The sequence below is a fragment of the Amblyomma maculatum genome, chromosome 4, assembly GCF_055883805.1.
Source record: "Amblyomma maculatum isolate TAMU_Amacu chromosome 4, ASM5588380v1, whole genome shotgun sequence".
Taxonomy (NCBI): Eukaryota; Metazoa; Arthropoda; class Arachnida; order Ixodida; family Ixodidae; genus Amblyomma; species Amblyomma maculatum.
In genome coordinates, this window is record NC_139347.1 from 138,551,661 (window position 1) to 138,570,718 (window position 19,058).

Consider the following 19,058-nt stretch of genomic DNA (forward strand, 5'->3'; position numbering starts at 1 on the left):
ACGCCCGTCCTGCAAGGCTCTACTTTCGCGAGAGTATACACGCATTGGTTGAAATGCACAAATTGAAGACCACTGTGCCAGACTGGATTTCAAGAGTCGAACCACTATGCGAGCTGAAGGAATTTTAACTTGACAAAGGCAACTCGTATGAGCCTGCCGGCTTCTGTATTAAGTGTCATGCTTGTGGTAACCGCTCTGCTGTGAGCATTCTGTTTGTAGCGCGTTTTTGTTGGTTTTTTTTTGTGTTGGTGATGACCGGCCACAAAAAAAAAAATCTCGTGGCTGACTGGTAGCGTCGGCGATTCTGCTTCCGGCCACGCCAGTGAACGGACGCAGGATGCAGGGCTCCTCAGGAGCGGCTTCAGCGGCCATGTCAGGCCGCGGTAACAGGACTGCTGAACAGGACAACACTTACCAGGTCGTTTTGCCTGCACTTCCAACAGGTCGGTTTGTTTTGAATACCGTTTTTTTGCACGCCGATATCAGGGCCCGCCCGTACCGGGTGGAAGATTTCCGGGATGCTTTAGCACAACACTCGCTAATCCCCGATGTTATCGCTATGGGGGCGTATCGGATGAGCCACGTCTGGGCCGTCACTCTCAAGGATACTGAAGCCGTCAACAAGATTGTCAGTGTAGGTGAGCTGTCTGTGAAAAACGGTCGCTGTTTGGTGATTGACCCGGCGAACCAGGACGTGCGACTCAAGCTTCACTGGCTACTACACAACGTGCCAGATGAAGATGTTCGTGCTGCATTTGCGCCTTACGGAAAGGTGTCGGAAGTTTCCCGGGAGCGTTGGCGTGTTAAAGGTATGCTAGAAAAGGGCTCTACAACTAGACTCGTAACGCTGAAGCTGAAAGCTGGCATGAAGCTCGACGACCTGCCGCATCAGTTGAATGTTAGCGGTGAGCTCGCGCTCGTCATTGTGCCAGGCAGACCCCCGTTGTGCCTACGCTGCCGGGGTACGGGTCACATCCGCAAAGAGTGCCGGGTTCCTCGCTGCGGAACCTGTCGACGGTTCGGGCATGAAGACAGCCAGTGTGCACGAACCTACGCTAGCATTGCCGGACCTGGGACCAGCGAAGACTCGTCCGAGTTAATTATGGATGAGGCGGATGCGGAGGAGGCTGCTGACATTAGAGGCCAGTCAACGAAACATGATGCGCCTTCCATGACGGTTTTAACAAAGAATAAGGTGACGGTCTCAAATGAAAAGAATGAACCTCGGCATGTCTTGAACGAACCATCCCAGGACCATGAGAGCGCATCAAAGGAAGTGTCAGAAGACGTAGCCAAATTTTCCGACGCTGAGGACCATCTCAGTACTGAGCCTTCCTTTACTGATGCCATGGAGGTTGGGCCGGAGACAGCAGCCTTAATTGCCGCGAAACGTCCGCATGAGGAAAGCGTGGAGGAGACTCAGCTGCCAGGCGGTGTTTGTGGTGAGCCGCCGCCGAAAACTTCTGGCATCCGAAGAGCCACGTTAAGACCGAAGCCGAACTTCTCGGCCGACACGCGGCAGGCGGGGAAACCGCCTCCGTAGTTTTTGTGGTGCCCTGAACGATTTGTGGGTCGGCTGCCTACCGACCAGCGTCAGGAACCTTCTGCAACCAAGTGGTGCGTGGGTGAGCAAAAATGAAACAATGTGCTTGGACTTCGTTTGAATGCATCCCGACATTCTGCTGGGAGGACATTACATGCATACATACGCCGCTGTTCGTCAGAAGCAGAAGCCATGCAACCATGAAGGTAGGCACCATGCGGGTACGGGCGTCTCTCTCTAATACATGACTTTCAAGCTTAATTCGCCGTTACATGTAGCTACTTTGAATGTCAGAGGACTGGGAGCGAGAAGGCGACAATGCCAACTCAGTCGCCTCCTTTTGGATAATGATATAGATATAGCAGCTGTGCAAGAGTCAAAGATTGAGAGCCAAGAAAGCACTGACCGTATGGTGGCTTCTTTTCAAACAAACTTTTATGTGTGTGTATGCCATTCTGTTGGTGTATCGGGTGGATGCCTTTTATTTATACGCAACACGCTGGGAGTAAGCGTAGAGTCCGTTTTTGCCTGTCCAAGCGGTCGGCTTTTGGTTACCGATTTTACCTTCTCTAATTTATGCTGGCGTGTTGTGTGTGTGTATGCTCCCAATTCAGGATGTGAGCGTGAATTGTTTTTTGAGTCTATTGAGGTGTGGCTGAAGACTGACAAAATCTTGCTTGTACTTGGTGACTACAACTGTGTGTGCGCAGCTGTGGACCGAGCGGCGAAGTGTAAACCTCGAAGAGACAGAAGCTCCGAGCTGTTGAATGCACTTGTGCATGAGTATGGCCTTGAGGATGTTGGTAGTGTCTTCTCCACTGGAAACCAGCCAGAGTTCACGCTCTTTCAGCGTGACAGCCATGCTAGATTGGACAGGGTGTATGCCTCGGTAGATCTTGTTTCCCTATGTACTGCATATGAGGTCAAACCTGTGTCTTTCAGCGATCATTGTCTCGTGAGTGCAGTGTTTGGTCGCAAAGGAAAGAAATCGCGCTTTAACTGGTACCTATGGAAAATGAATGCCAAACTTCTTGCCGATGAAGAGTTCCTTACGGAAGTTAAGACCGAGTTTGAAAATCGTCTTGCTATGCGACCAGTAAGTTTTGCAGAGGAATGGGACAGCTTCAAAGAGTGGGTCAAATTGAAATCCATAGAAAAGAGCAGTAAGGTGCGGCATAAAGAGAAAGAAAAAGAAAAAGAACTGAATGAACAACTCCAGTTTTTTTTGAGCATGGAAAGTTCAGTGCCAGGGCTTTTCGCCAATAAAATACGAGAGATAAAAAGTGCGTTGGAAACAATCGACAGCGAAAGATACACAGCGGCTGTCATACGTGCAAGGGCTGAAAAACTTTGGGCTGGAGAAGTTCCGACAAAACGAGCGCTAGCAGACGAGAAAAGATACGCCTGCCAGAAAGAAATAAGGAGTATAAGGTATGCCGGCCATATCACAGAAGATGCTAAAGATATTCAGCGTGCGGTAGCAGAGCACTTCGAAGAACTGCTTAGCGCTAAGCCTCAGACTGTAGGCGGCTTTCAAACAGATTTTCTGAGACTGATGCCTGCACTGGATGACGAAAGTAAAGCGCGCCTAGAAACACCGATAACGTTGCAGGAGATAGTATCTGCAATAGATGACCTGACAACTGGGAAGGCCCCTGGGCCGGATGGCCTAAGCGCTGCCTTCTTTAAAACGTTTCAGCAGTATGCGGCTCAGTTTTTGCTCTGTGTAATCACTGAAGCTTATGAACGTAATACTGTCCCATTGTCTTTCTCTACATCGCACATTGTTCTAATACCCAAGACAGATGATCCGGAGAAACGTCTGTTGGTGGGGTCATATCGACCGATTAGCCTCACCAATGTTGACTACAAGGTGTACATGAAGGTTTTAGCAAAACGACTGCAAAGCGTAATAAAGAAATTGGTTGGGTCTCATCAAACGTGCGGCATCAAGGGTCGATCCATTGCCACGAATATACATGTCGCAAGAACCGTACTAGAATGTGTTGATGCACTCGGTGGTCAGATAGCCATGATGCAGTTAGATTTGGCGAAAGCCTTTGACCGTGTTTCTCACGAAATTCTGTTTTCCATTTTGGAACATTCTAACCTTGGTGACGTCATAGTGGAGGGTGTTAAAATGGCGTATGCGAACTGCACGACCCGTATTATAGTGAATGGTGAACTGACTGACAGCATCGCAGTACGTTCATCGGTAAGGCAGGGCTGCCCACTCTCACCCCTGCTGTTTGCACTGTATTTAGAGCCACTTTGCTTGGCTATCATTGATAGCGATCGCATTTTAGGGTTCAAGCTGCAATCAGCACACGTGAAAATGCTAGCATATGCCGATGACATAGCAGTGTTTTGTGCAACTAGAAAGAGCATTTGTGAAGCCACGAGTGTCGTCCAAACATTTTGTGATCAAACGGGATGTAAGATCAATTGGGAGAAAAGCTCTGGGTTTTGGCACGGTGATTGGGACGTGACACCTGATTTCTTCTGTAAGCTGCGATGGTCTGCTCTCCCAACACGATATCTAGGCGTGCCTTTAGAATGTTATCAAGATCCCAACGTGCACTGGATGGAAGAAACATCCAGAGCGAAAGAAAAAGCGGATGCCTGGCAAGGAAGGCAACTCTCAATATTTTCGCGCGCTTCTATTTGCAATGTTTTTCTTATTTCGAGGCTGTGGTACCTCATGAATGTGTTGTGTGTCTCACGAACCTCAATTCAGAAAATGCACCGCGTTTTTGCTGTTTTTATTTGGGCATCCACATGGGAAAAAACCGCCCGGACGAATATGTTTATTTCTGTTAAAAGGGGCGGGCTTGGCCTTGCACATCTGTTCTTGCGTCAGGTGGTTTCGCGATTTATATTCCTCCGTGATCAAAAAGATACCTTTTTAAGAACCGTGATGCAAGTGCGATTACAGAGGCTGCTCCCTGAATGGATTGTGTCTTGTGAAAACATGCCTGGTACTGTGACTGGCTACCTGCGCGAGGTTGTTTTTTCGTGCAAGTTGCTTGAAGTGCGGTTTTCTTTTGATTACCTTTACAACGTTCCTAGAAAAAAACTGTATAAAGATCTCATTGACGTGATGCTGCCGGTGCCTTTTTACCGGGCATTACACTGTGGAGGCCCAGGGCAGGACGTTTTGAAAAGAGTTAAGAAGATGCCCGTGAGGCCATCAGCTAAAACATTCCTTTTCAAACTTCACTCTAATACGCTCCCTGTTAAAACCTGGCTGAATGAAAAAGGTATCTTCGTCCCATGGACAACAAATTGCCTGTTGTGCAAAAAACCGGAAACAATTGAACACGTTTTCTTACAGTGTTGGGATGCTGTATTTCTATGGGACGTCCTCCAAAGGACAATTAAAAAGGAGCTTCCATTAACTCCTTACGGTATAAGATTTCTACCAGTGCAGAACGATGATGCACCTTATGATTTAATTATGCTTCTTGGCCTCCATAGTTTGTGGAAAACACGAATGCAGGTGCGTCATGCAGATATAGATACACGATCTTCGCGTGAAAACTTTATTGAAAGTGCTGTTTATATACGTGAAACTTTCATGAGGCAGCAGGATCCGCCACAATGGCATTGTCTCTTTGATGAGTTAGTGCACTTGAAAAGATTTTAGCCACTTACGCGTTAGCTCAAGTGTAGTTGACGTTTTTTATCATGTGTATTTTTGTTTTGTGTTTCACGGCAATAAAGAAAAAAAAAAAAAAAAAAGACTGGTAGCGTCTCCGTCTCACACTCCGGAGACCCTGGTTCGATTCCCACCCAGCCCATCTTGGAAGTTGCTTTTTATTTATGATGTGCATGCCGGGATTCATCCCTCACGGCCAACGCCGACGACACCGGCTTTTCTGCGACACGAGCTCCTTAACGCTATCGCGTTAAAATGGCGGCGGCGCCTCCCGATAACCGGTTTTGGCGGCAACGACCCGAGAGTGGCGCCACCCTCAGCGGAGAGCGGGCGCGCATCGAAGCACCCTAGTGCAGACTAAAGTCCCTTGATAATTTGAAAGTAGCGACACTCTCCTCCGCGCCGCGCTTTCCTCCTCGATTCTCCTCGCGCGGCGGCGGCGAGCGCTGCGCACGATACGCTTTTTCCCCCTGACGCCCGCCGGCCGGCCGCAGCAGTGAGTGAAGCGCGAGCTTTTGGGCCAGGTCTGCGCTCCAGGAGTGCACAAAATTTTTGAAAAATTGCGAGAAAAGCATTGAGAATGCCGATAGTAAAGTTCATGAATTGATTGGTTTCTTCTTAGAACTGTTTGAATGGGGAATACTGATAAACAAAGCTTTCAGGCGAGTTCTGTGCTACAGACACTTTTTAAGTCTCATGATAAGGTTTTACTTTGTGCACTTAATCTAGTACTGCCTCTGACTTTGTGTTTGTTTTTTTTTAGAGCGTGAAATCTGTCACCGTGGTAAAACTTCAGAAAACGATCCAGGCTGGTGCTTTGAACTTCAAGATTAGAGAAGGTTAAAGCAGGACTTAGTCTATTTCGCTACTGTCAAGCTATCTCTCTAAGCATAGTATATGTCACGCGATCAACCATGAGATTGGATTATTGGTTAATTTTACATGTATTTCAATCAATTATTGGGCCAAATTAATTGATATTTAGTAAATTTCAATTAAAACCTAAATTTTAGCTGCAACACCGAACCGTATACCGTTGGAAAGCTTAGGCCAAGTGTAATGGCACTGTGCTAGTTAGCGATCCGAGATAATCTGCGTTCATTAGTTAATTTTGTATAAAATCAAATTTTGAGCTGTTCCTTGCTGCTTCGAGGCAAGGAACAGGTTTGCCACGGCAGTCTTGATATGATGCTGATGGAGTAATTAAATAATTTTATGAGTACGTGGCCCCTCACTGACTTCGCGTGTGGTTAAAAGACAGCAGGGTACACTGGGAGAAGTGGTGGCCCCTATTGCCGATACACTGAAGTTCTGGGGCAAGCATGCTGTGGTCTCATGCGCTGTGTAAAAGAGCTTGATTTCGTACACATACACATAACACGTACACATAACCTGCTAAAGGCGAAATAAGTGACCCATGCCGGGCCTGTGGCTCAAATGCCACTGAAATGTTTCCGGGCGACCCCCACATTTTGGGTAACGAATGTATGCAATTAGGCAGTGAATCAAATGGGAAATACCTTCCCCTGAATGGGAAATCCGTTGGTACAGCATTTTGCTTCAGTTTCTTTCGTCAGTCTGCGTTATTTTGTTCAAAACAGGATTCATCAAAGTGAGCCTGTACGAAAAAATTTTGTCGCTATTATAAATGCATTATTCCCTGAAAAATGAGATTAAATTACGATAAATCAAGAAAATCACAAACGCACACTGACATGCTTGTGAGTTGAACTCCGGACACACGCACAAAATGTATTTCACATTATTTTTTTCATTTCTATGCGCTACTTCCGTCACATATGATAGGCGATAATAAATGTCTTGAATAGCATAGTTTTCGCGAAGAACAAAAGTATAAAATATCTAAATGTGACGCAACGTAGAGAAACAAAGCCTAATGCGTCGCATGCTTTTCTGCGCTCCGAGAGTCACATAATTTTCACGCTGCCAGATGCGCCTTTCAAAATTAAGCAGGCTGCAAGGCTTTTTGTGAAGTAGGCGCGATGCACTCCTATTCAAGCTTCGTGGCTGAGAAAGATCGTAATATTTTTACCAGCCTGAGCCTTAATTTGTAATGCTAAGTGTATTAATGAAGGTGTAAATAAGTTGGAGTATCCGTATCGCTCTCGAGCTCTAAGAGATTACGCCCGTTTACAGCGATCAAATATCAGAAGGCTGCAAAAGCATGATATCGCGCCTCCGACAGGTACACAAAATGGTATATCTGGTAATCAGAAACAGTCGCATAGAGAAGCTTACGTAAGCCCGAAAATGAATTTAGCCCTGCTGAGGAGTCGGTTACTTACGCTGCATATGCAAGAGTAGTTCATCGGCTGCCAGTTGTCCCGCTTCACTTTCACAGTCCATAGAAGAGGTCGTTTTTGGGCTTGGAAAAGAAAACATTCTCCGGTCATTTTTAGCACTGTTAGTGCACATTGGGAAACGCAGCACCCAGCAATTCTGCAGACTATGTGAAGGATGCTGCTTTCCGTGTCTAGCGTGGGCGTCCGCGGGACGGCGGGAGCGGAATGCAAGAAAAATTTGGAGGACGCCTAAGCTTCGCCTTCAAGAGTGGAACGCGATAGCGTTATTGCACCTCGTTCGCACCGCCCACTCATTCGCTCGGTATGCTCTTGAGTCACACAAAGACATAGTTTTCATACTCAACACTTCTAAGTGCACTGTACAACTTTTTTGTAATTATTTGTTCAAACAAGTGCTTCTCACAATCTACATTATCGCACTGTGTTGTGCACACTACAACGTTTCTTGCTCCCGTGTTCCTTTAGCGTTCACACAAGAGCGAGCGCGCAACGCCCTGCAATACAACACCCGTCGACCTGCCAAGGAGTGTAAGACAATGCGCTACGGCGCAGCAATCACTGATGAGGCGCCCCGCGTCGGACTTTGCACTCACGAATCACGCGGTGAGCGCGGTGCAACGCAGCGTTCGGCGCGGCAACGAAACGTGCGTCTGAGCAAGCAGAGCGAACCGAAGAACTCGGTGTCTCGGAGGGAGAAAGCCAGGCAGCGACGCGCCATGAAGGCGGACGCGATCATGGGGCTGACGCCTTGATGGGATCGTCCTCTATCTCGCTTGGGAGCACCACGCAGAAGCATGATTCCTCGGAAGCAGCTCGGCACACATCGCAGGGGACGCTTTCCCAGCAGAAGCGCTACGGCGCAGCGATCACGTCAGAGGCGTCCGGCATCAGACGCTGCACCTAGCAATCGCGCTGTGAGCGGAAAGAGGAGCCGCGTCGCCTAAACAGCACTGTTCGAGTGACGCACGCTGGATGTTGGAAGGGGAGAGAGCGAGAAAACTTATTAAACGCAAGAGTATTGGGGCATTCCCCCACCGGTACCCGCGCGGCCCGAAGGGGAGAAGCGGGTGAGCGAAGATAGTGATCTAAAGAAAGGAAAGACGCTTGATTCCACAACCCGTGAGGGTGCACGGCGAAACGTCAGGGGCGAGTGGCGCGCCACGTGTCGGGGCAGCGCCGCACATTGCGAGGAGGGGTTCTTCTGCGTTTGCCGCAAGATGGCTCTGCATGTGCGCAGAAGAATGTAGCGGAAACGTACTTCGCTACTCGTGTAACTGCGACTTCTGTAAGTAACTTGCTCATAATTACCTATATACACCGCAGTATAACGTTCTACGGCAGGTTTCTAAGGCAACACCGCATTCACTAGAAGCGCTTTTGTACCGCTTTCAAGCATCGAACTCGTGGCTAAGTGCTCATGATTTCCGTAGCAACAACGAAATTGGGCAACGCCCGCGCGAGCCTCACTTGGCACACAGTGGTCGGTAACATCGCGAAAGAAAATAAATCTGTTTACAAGCTGGCGCACAAATAAGTGAGCAAGCCCGATACATCCGTCTTTAATTGGCCGGAACAGGTTATCCCGACTACATCTTTTCCAGCTTGGTGCCCATACAAACACAGCAAAGATTCGGTGTAGCAGTGTTCGAATTCTGTCAGCTCGCTTCTCGACAGAATACTTGAGTTCAGTGAAAAAGAAGAACCTGTATAAAGCTGTTTGTGACGACTTCTTCTCTGTTCCTATGTACAGAGCCTTGTATAGCGGCCGTCTAGGTCAAGACGTACTGAAGCGCGTGTCAAAAGAATGCCAGTTTATCCTGGGGTAAAGACGTTTTTCTTTAAGTTACATACAGGAACATTATCGGTACAAACGTTTTTTGAAAGCAAGGGCTTTTATCTGCCATGGGGTTCACTTTGCTTAATATGTAAACAGCCAGAGACAATAGACCATGTATTTCAGCACTGTTGGGAGGGCGTCGATATTTGGGTTGTGCTGCAACGAACTGTTAAAAAAGAATTGCCATTAGACTCATACGGGATTAGATTCCTGCCAACTGAAAATAATGATGGGATTCCACTTGATACGGTTATGCTAATAGGCCTGCACAGTCTATGGCGGTCTAGAATGGCGGGTTTTCACTGTGAGCCATGACGCCCGTCCTGCAAGGCTCTACTTTCGCGAGAGTATACACGCATTGGTTGAAATGCACAAATTGAAGACCACTGTGCCAGACTGGATTTCAAGAGTCGAACCACTATGCGAGCTGAAGGAATTTTAACTTGACAAAGGCAACTCGTATGAGCCTGCCGGCTTCTGTATTAAGTGTCATGCTTGTGGTAACCGCTCTGCTGTGAGCATTCTGTTTGTAGCGCGTTTTTGTTGGTTTTTATTTGTGTTGGTGATGACCGGCCACAAAAAAAAAAAAAAAACTCGTGGCTGACTGGTAGCGTCTCCGTCTCACACTCCGGAGACCCTGGTTCGATTCCCACCCAGCCCATCTTGGAAGTTGCTTTTTATTTATGATGTGCATGCCGGGATTCATCCCTCACGGCCAACGCCGACGACACCGGCTTTTCTGCGACACGAGCTCCTTAACGCTATCGCGTTAAAATGGCGGCGGCGCCTCCCGATAACCGGTTTTGGCGGCAACGACCCGAGAGTGGCGCCACCCTCAGCGGAGAGCGGGCGCGCATCGAAGCACCCTAGTGCAGACTAAAGTCCCTTGATAATTTGAAAGTAGCGACACTCTCCTCCGCGCCGCGCTTTCCTCCTCGATTCTCCTCGCGCGGCGGCGGCGAGCGCTGCGCACGATACGCTTTTTCCCCCTGACGCCCGCCGGCCGGCCGCAGCAGTGAGTGAAGCGCGAGCTTTTGGGCCAGGTCTGCGCTCCAGGAGTGCACAAAATTTTTGAAAAATTGCGAGAAAAGCATTGAGAATGCCGATAGTAAAGTTCATGAATTGATTGGTTTCTTCTTAGAACTGTTTGAATGGGGAATACTGATAAACAAAGCTTTCAGGCGAGTTCTGTGCTACAGACACTTTTTAAGTCTCATGATAAGGTTTTACTTTGTGCACTTAATCTAGTACTGCCTCTGACTTTGTGTTTGTTTTTTTTAGAGCGTGAAATCTGTCACCGTGGTAAAACTTCAGAAAACGATCCAGGCTGGTGCTTTGAACTTCAAGATTAGAGAAGGTTAAAGCAGGACTTAGTCTATTTCGCTACTGTCAAGCTATCTCTCTAAGCATAGTATATGTCACGCGATCAACCATGAGATTGGATTATTGGTTAATTTTACATGTATTTCAATCAATTATTGGGCCAAATTAATTGATATTTAGTAAATTTCAATTAAAACCTAAATTTTAGCTGCAACACCGAACCGTATACCGTTGGAAAGCTTAGGCCAAGTGTAATGGCACTGTGCTAGTTAGCGATCCGAGATAATCTGCGTTCATTAGTTAATTTTGTATAAAATCAAATTTTGAGCTGTTCCTTGCTGCTTCGAGGCAAGGAACAGGTTTGCCACGGCAGTCTTGATATGATGCTGATGGAGTAATTAAATAATTTTATGAGTACGTGGCCCCTCACTGACTTCGCGTGTGGTTAAAAGACAGCAGGGTACACTGGGAGAAGTGGTGGGCCCTATTGCCGATACACTGAAGTTCTGGGGCAAGCATGCTGTGGTCTCATGCGCTGTGTAAAAGAGCTTGATTTCATTGAACGCAACAATCAAATAAAAAAAATACAAGGTGCACATAGGTCTTCAACGTGCGGAAATGAGAAAGCATATAACTGCCAATTCATTAACTAACGCTATCCTATCTATCACTATATCTACTAATGCCAGAGACCTATCGTAACTGTCACTATCCGCAACGAACACTATCACCTCACTATCCGGGCCTATTACTATAATTTACTATTATTATCCGTAACAGTCACCATCATTACCTATCACTATTCATAACCATCACTATTTAATCTGATGCAGTCCCATGACCCATTGATATACTTCAATTTTCATTGACTTACGTTGTCAGTCATATCTCTATTATCTCATAATATCTGACGAGACAACTATACATTGATTTTTAATTCTTATACTTTCTTGTTTTCTCATAAATGGAGGTGGGAAAAGAGCAAGCCACAGAAATAACAGACTACTATCAGCGCGAGGTTCATGTCTCTGTCGAGGAGGCTTCCTTTACTTCAGGAGAGGTCGGTGAGAGGAAATTGATGGAACTGCGTTTGGTCTGTTTTTTTTTTCAGTTCGTGTAATATTGGCGGCTCAAACTGGTCTTCAGTGAAATGTAGCTAGAACATAGAGCGATGAGATAATTACTCAGGCTAGGTGAAAAAAAAAAAATCTTGCATACAGTTGAAATGAGTAATATGTTACAGTGTTAAGAATTGTTGCTCGCAAAATGTTCCCCTATTTTTACATAATAACTATAATCATTATTGATTGTTTAAGTTTCGTAAATACAGAAAATTGATGCAATGATTCCGGCTGATTTGACATCGATGGGATAACTTTTCTCGCAATAAATCAATACGCGGAATCGCGCTTTTAGAGCTCCAGCTTTCAAAGCGAAGGTAACATGCCAACGCCTAGTAGTCATGGTCAAAGTGAAGCGTGCGTGATCATATGAACACCTCCTGCACATTGGCCGTATCCCTGATAAAACGAACGCATATTTTTTAACCCACGCGTGCGTCGAAGCATGGCAAGACACATTCAAGAATTGAAAAAAAAAATGCCATACAACCTATCTAGTGCAGATTACCCGCAATACCTCGGGTTTACTTGCCAGAGTTTTCAGGGCCAGCATTCATTGCTCCCGAGTAGCCGACGCACACTACAAGTAAAAGCTGGAAAGGCTAGCTCCTCTACAAGCCCGAATTTTGATTTTTAGTGAAGGAGGCCAGGGATCCTAGCATAATCGCGACAAATGCAATCGAGAGACTAATTTTCCAGTTATTTCTGACAGCAATAAGCAGATTATAGCGCCCTATTTCTGACTGTACAGAAGTCGAAGCGTGTTAAATGATGGAGCCTTGGAGCTTCGCAGAATATTCAGCATGCTGCAGAGGACAACCTTATTTTTATACAATGAACATGCTGCCGCCGCAAAAATATTGAGCAGCAAGCAGGAATAAAAAACGCAGCGTCAGGTGACGCGTTATTACGGGGAGTGAGAAAGGCACTCGACGTCGCAAACAACTCTGTTGTTTCTAGGAATAAACGTCTTTCGACTAATCTTGTGAATCATTGACTCGTGCGCAAGCCGTCACGCTTGCCTTGAGATATCATGAATACCGCATAACCATCTTCAGGTCGCTTGCTGCAGTTGTACGCGCAACAGCACGGCATAGACCTTGCACGCTGCAATAAAAGCACAGCGCGCAATATTCGCTCGCCGAGACTAGGAGAAAAATGGCGCGAAGGAAAAAGAAAACAAGGAAAACGCCGGACGCGCGTCGGTTTCCAATGGCAACGGCAGGGAGACCAATCGTCGCTCAGGAAATCGGGCGGAGAGCCGGCCTTCAGCGAAGGGGCGCGCAAGGAGCGAGGAGGAGGCGAGGAGGTAGCGCGGCGGCGGCAAAGTTCAATCGTTGGCGTAACTTTCAAAGTATCAAGGGGTTTTAGTGCAGACATGAGCCGCGCGCCGCACCAGCGGCAGCTGACTGTGTTGAGAACCTTGTTTGTATTGCAATTATCAACAACATGGTATGGGTCACAGATCCGCAAGAAAGTTGTTGCTTTTTCTTTTTTTTCGTAGGCTTATTGTTCAAGTGAAAAACAATAAGTGAAAAGATCCACCGTATCGTTGGCGCGGCCGGCTAGCGGGACGCCGCGCCCGCACGCACACACGGCCTGCCCGCCGTGCGTGTTTACTACAGCGGAGGAAGTAAAATGGGAATCATATTTGTGAGTCCGTCATTGGTACTAATTAAGTCTGTCTGGTTTACTTAAACCTTTCACTGGCGAATTAAATCAGGATGGACTAGAAAGCAGTGAAGCAGAAATATATCACAGCCGCACTCGGACTGTCGTTGCATGCTTTCCGCATACGCTCTCAGCAATCATCTTGCGATTTCTTTGTTTGTGCAGTCCACGATCACGCATTGTTGCCCTGATGACATTACACTAAAAGAGGCGCTAATAGAGAGATTTAGCTTACCGGAGACGTATTACGTCTCCCGGAGACGTACAGACGTAGACGTATCGGACGCCTACTGCGCATGCGTGAAAACTGCCGATACGTACAGGCGCTGGAGACGCCGGTATGACTCCGGAGACGTATGCCGCGTGACGTCCAGCTTGCCGTAATCTCGCGAGATCTCACGAGATTTCAGCAGCCATGGAGCCAAGCCGCCAAGCTAAGCCAAGCGCCGATGGGATGGTGCTACGAGTGCTTGTAGAGTGCTGCTGTGCGCAACGGGCCACATAGTTCTCCCGTTTTCACATTGGCGTCATCAAATGCTGTAATACCCTTGCCCCGGCCGTGCCAAGAAAACATCATGCGCAAGCGTTTCAGTGCGGCGGACGACCAGCAAGTAGCTCGAGATCGCCATCATCCTGTACATACACTGTACAGCGCAGGGAGAAGGCGCCGTCGAAAGAAGTTGCAACGATTTCTAGGGATCCGCTGCGCAATGAAGGCGTTCGCAAAGGCCTTTGCAAGCCATCCAGCGTCAGAAAAAAAAAAAAAAAAAAAAAAACGATTCTGGTAAGTCACTACCCACTACCTTCTCTGTTCAGACGATCGGACTGGACAGCGGACTGTCCGAGCGGAACAATTAGTTATCATATGTGAGGAAAACGGCACTTTCGAGTAGCTCGGAATGGCAGTGACTCGGCGCCTGCCGATCGCGTGCGCTCCGAGTAGGAGTGGTGGTGGATGATGCTTTCCCACGATACATACGGCCCGCCCGTTTGAACACCGCCTAGTCGATTGCTGGGGAATAGCAGCGCAAAGTAAAAAGCCACTTACGTTGTGCGAATTAGATACATGATATTTCAGCATTTTTGCTGAGCATGGCTCGAGTTGCATAATATAATACACGTCGTGTAGCTGCTTTTGTTTACATGTGCATGTAAATGTGCACAGCCACCAGGAGCCACAATAAATGAAAATTGTTTGCAAGATGATTTACTTTATCTTCTCAGACAATTGTCTGGCACCATTAGCTAACAGCACATGCTGAATGCAGTGCCAAAGCCAAATATTGCAAGAGGTCATTTATTATTTTTTTTTTGCTCCAAGCTTATGAACTTGTGTCCCTGTGTCAGCACGTGAAATGAAGTGCGCCAATATTTTATGCTGTTGGACAAAACATTCAGGCACTGGAAGTCCTATTAGCATTTACAAGTCGCAGAGGCTGAACTGGTTTGCTCATTGTGTTATAAAAACACCTGAAAATTAAAAAAGGATCCTTGTTAAGGACCATTGCATTGAATGAAGGCAACAGTGTCTGCGTCGTGGCACTTTTCTAGTGTCCTGGCACAACTTTCAGCTGCACAATTAGATCCTGTATTATGTTGGCAAGTTAATTACCAATCATCTGTGTCTCATATGGTTATTCCCTTTCAGATGAAAATGAGCTTGCAAGTGCCTGAATGACATGGTGCCCAGAGAGACTCATGATGATGAAAGCAATCATGACAACTCCCGGAATAGTAAGCGACAACACTTCTTATATTACTTTCTTCAATGTTCTTGTTGAACATGTTACAGCTATTTACAAAGCACTGCAACGTTCAGTCTTGATTCTCTTACTGCTGTGTACAAGGTTTAGCCAGAGTGCTAAAGTAAGCTCGTGCATGTTGTTATGCACCGGAAAACAGCCCAAGATCTCATGGCTGCAGAAATAATTATTTCTTTCATTTGTTTGCTTGCTTCCATGGCACAGCCACAAGTCTGCACAGTGTGGAGCCGCTGCCATCAACACCAAGCCTGCAGTCAGTGCCCCTGAGGGGTGAGGACATATTTACGTTATTTTGAGCAGTACCAATTTGTAAAAAGTTTTATTTATCTCAATGCCTTAACAACTTACTATAGTTTAAAACTCAAGACTGCTTAGTACAACTGCACTAGAACCTAGTTGTTAGCTTTTGTATTCATGCCAAATCTATGCACGGACCAGCAGCAGCAACAGTGCATTATACAAAATGCAATGGTCTATGAAAGCAGCAATAAACGAAATAAATGAGTAGGAAAACAAATTATTCACAAATTTTCATGTTCATGGTGCACACTCACGAGACCATCGCAATGCTTTGTGTATTGTTATGCTTGTCTCAGACTGTTTTGAACCTACACTCCATTTGGTGGCATGACTGAGTCTTCGGTTTGAGAGAAGAATGATGTTTCGAAGATGAGAGAACAAAAACAATGAAATTTGATTGCACTTCTGCAGACTTATGTACATACTTCAAAGGTCTTAACAGCAAAAGGTCAAAAGCAAGTTCACAGCAATGATAGACTATTGAGCCTCTTGCCCAGGGCCAGTATTGTTTTTTTTTACTCCACAAGAAACCTTTAAACAATCAATCCAGCCCTCTCACAGAACTTTGGCCAATAAAACACGGCACATCTCTCCGGGTCAATCAGCTAGTCAATCAAACAGTATTGGTAAGCAATGTTCCTGCAGTCATACCTTGGGAACAGGCGAGGAGACATAGAAACTTCCTTTTTCACTTCGATAGCGTTGCAATAGTCGAACAAGGAGTCTGTCTGCCAGAAAAACACAGGGCATGTCTGATGTCACATAACAGCGGATCAAAACAGCATCTGTAGAACTCAACTCCTAATGGATTTATGGCCATGTCCCTTCTCCCAAACAGCCACCGTATCTTCCTGTGCAGTGTGCCCTCAGGCACCCCTCTCCAGAATGTATTCATCATTGGGCAAAGCGTGGGGAGTTCCCATATGCTTTTTCTTTTTGCGGCTTCACACTTTTGTGTGATGTTTGCCTGGACGCGTGATGCATTTCCAGCTCTTAGGACATTGCACCATGACCTAAGAGCATAATGTGCGTAATCAACGCAAAAGCTCAGAAGTAATATTTTATAGAGACATTTCTACCGCAATTACCCATTTGGTGAATTTTATTTATCCTCAAGAAAAGGATGGCAAAATTATATTTTGTTTACTCCACCCTCCACTGTGGTCTTAATGCATTGGTTGATGTAAAAAAATGATTCAATTTGTTTTCAATGAGCATCAGAAGGAGCGTTCACTGACATAAAATAACATCAAATACCATGGAAAGTCTTTTGCATATGCCAGCAACAGGCAAGTCCCAGTATAGATTGCTGTTGAACGTGACACTTAGTATTCTCTACGAGCCTACAATTGTAATGTTCCGGCTCTCATTGCTGACAGCACGATTAAAAAAAAAATTCTTTTCTGGGAAAATAATTAGCGTTGTCTTTGAGCAATTTATATTAAGTTTGTTTGATTGAAGCCACAACAATAATGTTAACAGGAAGGCTTTGCTTTACTTTGTCAACGTGTCTGCATCTGTGCCGGTCATAATAGAACAGTCATCTGCATGTGGTGGTGGCAAAACTAATAAATATCCAACAGGAGCAAGATAGGTGTCAACTTATCCGCAAAGATGACGGCCTGGAGTCCTTGGACATGGGCGACGTCAGCTAGTCGGATTAGACCTAGCAGAGTTTCAGGGCGTAAGCTCGACAGTAGGTTCCCAAAATTTTTTGTCTCTCGATTTATATTTTAGATTTCTGGACACGCCCATATCATATGTACCAGATCCACCCTATATATGTACGACAAATTTAATGGATATGTCGATGTGGGCAATGTCTTTGATGAACACTTTCAACAACAGTGGCCAAAGCAGGCTTCCTTGTGAAACACTGTTAGTGACTGTTGTAAATCGTTCAAATGGTGATTACTCAGGCATGCTATTTGTGTTTATTCTCCTCTCCTTTGGGGCAAGTGCCAAGGGATATACCCTACAACCTGTGTGCAGTTCTGTTCACAGCTATATTAATCACACCAGGTAGATTGCTACAATGAGAATTCACTGCCTTTTCTTTTCCTTTCTTTTTTTTTCATGAAATTCTAGTTTAAGATTCATAATTATCAAAATACCCAATTGCTTGTCCATGAACCTTTTGTACTTGCTATATACCATGGCCTATTCCCCTTGAGACGCTTCCTAGTGAGTGACGTCTTTGGAGTACCAACCCATAACGATTCAAGTATGATTTTGTCTGCCGTAGGCCCGACAAGCTTGTTACTGAAAAAGAGGCTCGATAAGTGCCTGCTTGTTCTTAGACCGCAACCATTAGAATAACTCATGTGGTTTTTCCAGTCGTACAAGTTTCCTTCCGAACGACTCACAGTAGTTTGCGCCTATCTGCTTCGCTTGCTGCTCTTGCTTCTCCCTCCACCGGCGATTCAAAAGGCTGAGAGGAGGTGCTACGGCACATGCACAGTGCATTGTTTTTTTGCAATTATCTCCAATCGCCAGTGACTCATATTAAATTTACTTACAAACAAATATTTATTATGCCACATGCTTCCTTCCCTTACAAAAATTTCGTTTGTATTAAGCCCAGTGCTAGATGCGTTATATCTTTGCCACTGGTGCAAAGACATATTGTTTGCGTGTTGCACTAAATTTGATGGTAGAACATTAAAACAGCCAGTTTGGAGCAGTTTTGGAGCAATATTGCATTTTGGAGCAGGATAGAGCAGGAAAAGCAGTTTGGGAGCAGAATGGAGCAAATGGAGCGGCAATTCCACCCCCGATAGGTGCATTCACAAGAGGAGACTGGTGCACTTCTGTGCCATGATATAGGGGTATGCCATATGCCCAGACATTTCATGAATAATCATGTGCGTAGTTATTCACTGCAATACCAGCTGGAGAGCAATATTAAACAACCTCCAGCTTTCTCATAACAGCTTTAATTTTACAGTAATTTCTGTGAACACTGCGCCTTTTCATTCCAGGAAGGTAGAAGAATACAACACGGATGTTTTATGCAGCACATGGTGACGAACACTGCCCCGTGTGAAGATGGACATATGAAGATCAGCTGGTGAAATCTTGGCAATCAGTTGACAAGATGCTGATTGCGCTGATGAAAGAATGAAAGTTATTTATGTTGGCACTATATCACATTGCAGATAGCACCAGTTTATTTTCTCCAAAACTCTCTTGACCATGTTCACTTTGCCAAATAAATCCCAAATACATTTTTGCAACACAAATGCTGTCGGTGTGTTTCTGTTCTTGCATTTTATGGTGCATAAGTAGCTAAGGCTACAGTTTCGCAAATACAGGTCCAAAATTATCTGCAAAGGGCATTACACTAATTTTAAATTGCATATTTTAAGAAATATTTGCATTGTTAGAATTGTAAACATATGCAATGACTCGAAAAAAAAAATATGTGCACAACCTCTCTCAAGTGAGCCTCAGCTACAACGTTGAAAACACTGTTAGTGGCCTGTGGTCACCACTTCACCCAAAGAAATTCAAAATGT

General features: G+C 45.7%; 1 long non-coding RNA gene across 1 annotated transcript; it reads left to right on the forward strand.

Annotated features, from left to right (window-relative positions):
• The first annotated feature begins 15,105 nt into the window (after positions 1-15,105).
• Positions 15,106-18,654, forward strand: LOC146193137 (uncharacterized). Its single transcript, XR_014706783.1, has 3 exons — positions 15,106-15,211; positions 15,445-15,510; positions 18,522-18,654. It is a non-coding gene; the product is annotated as an uncharacterized LOC146193137 (long non-coding RNA).
• Positions 18,655-19,058: the final 404 nt, after the last annotated feature.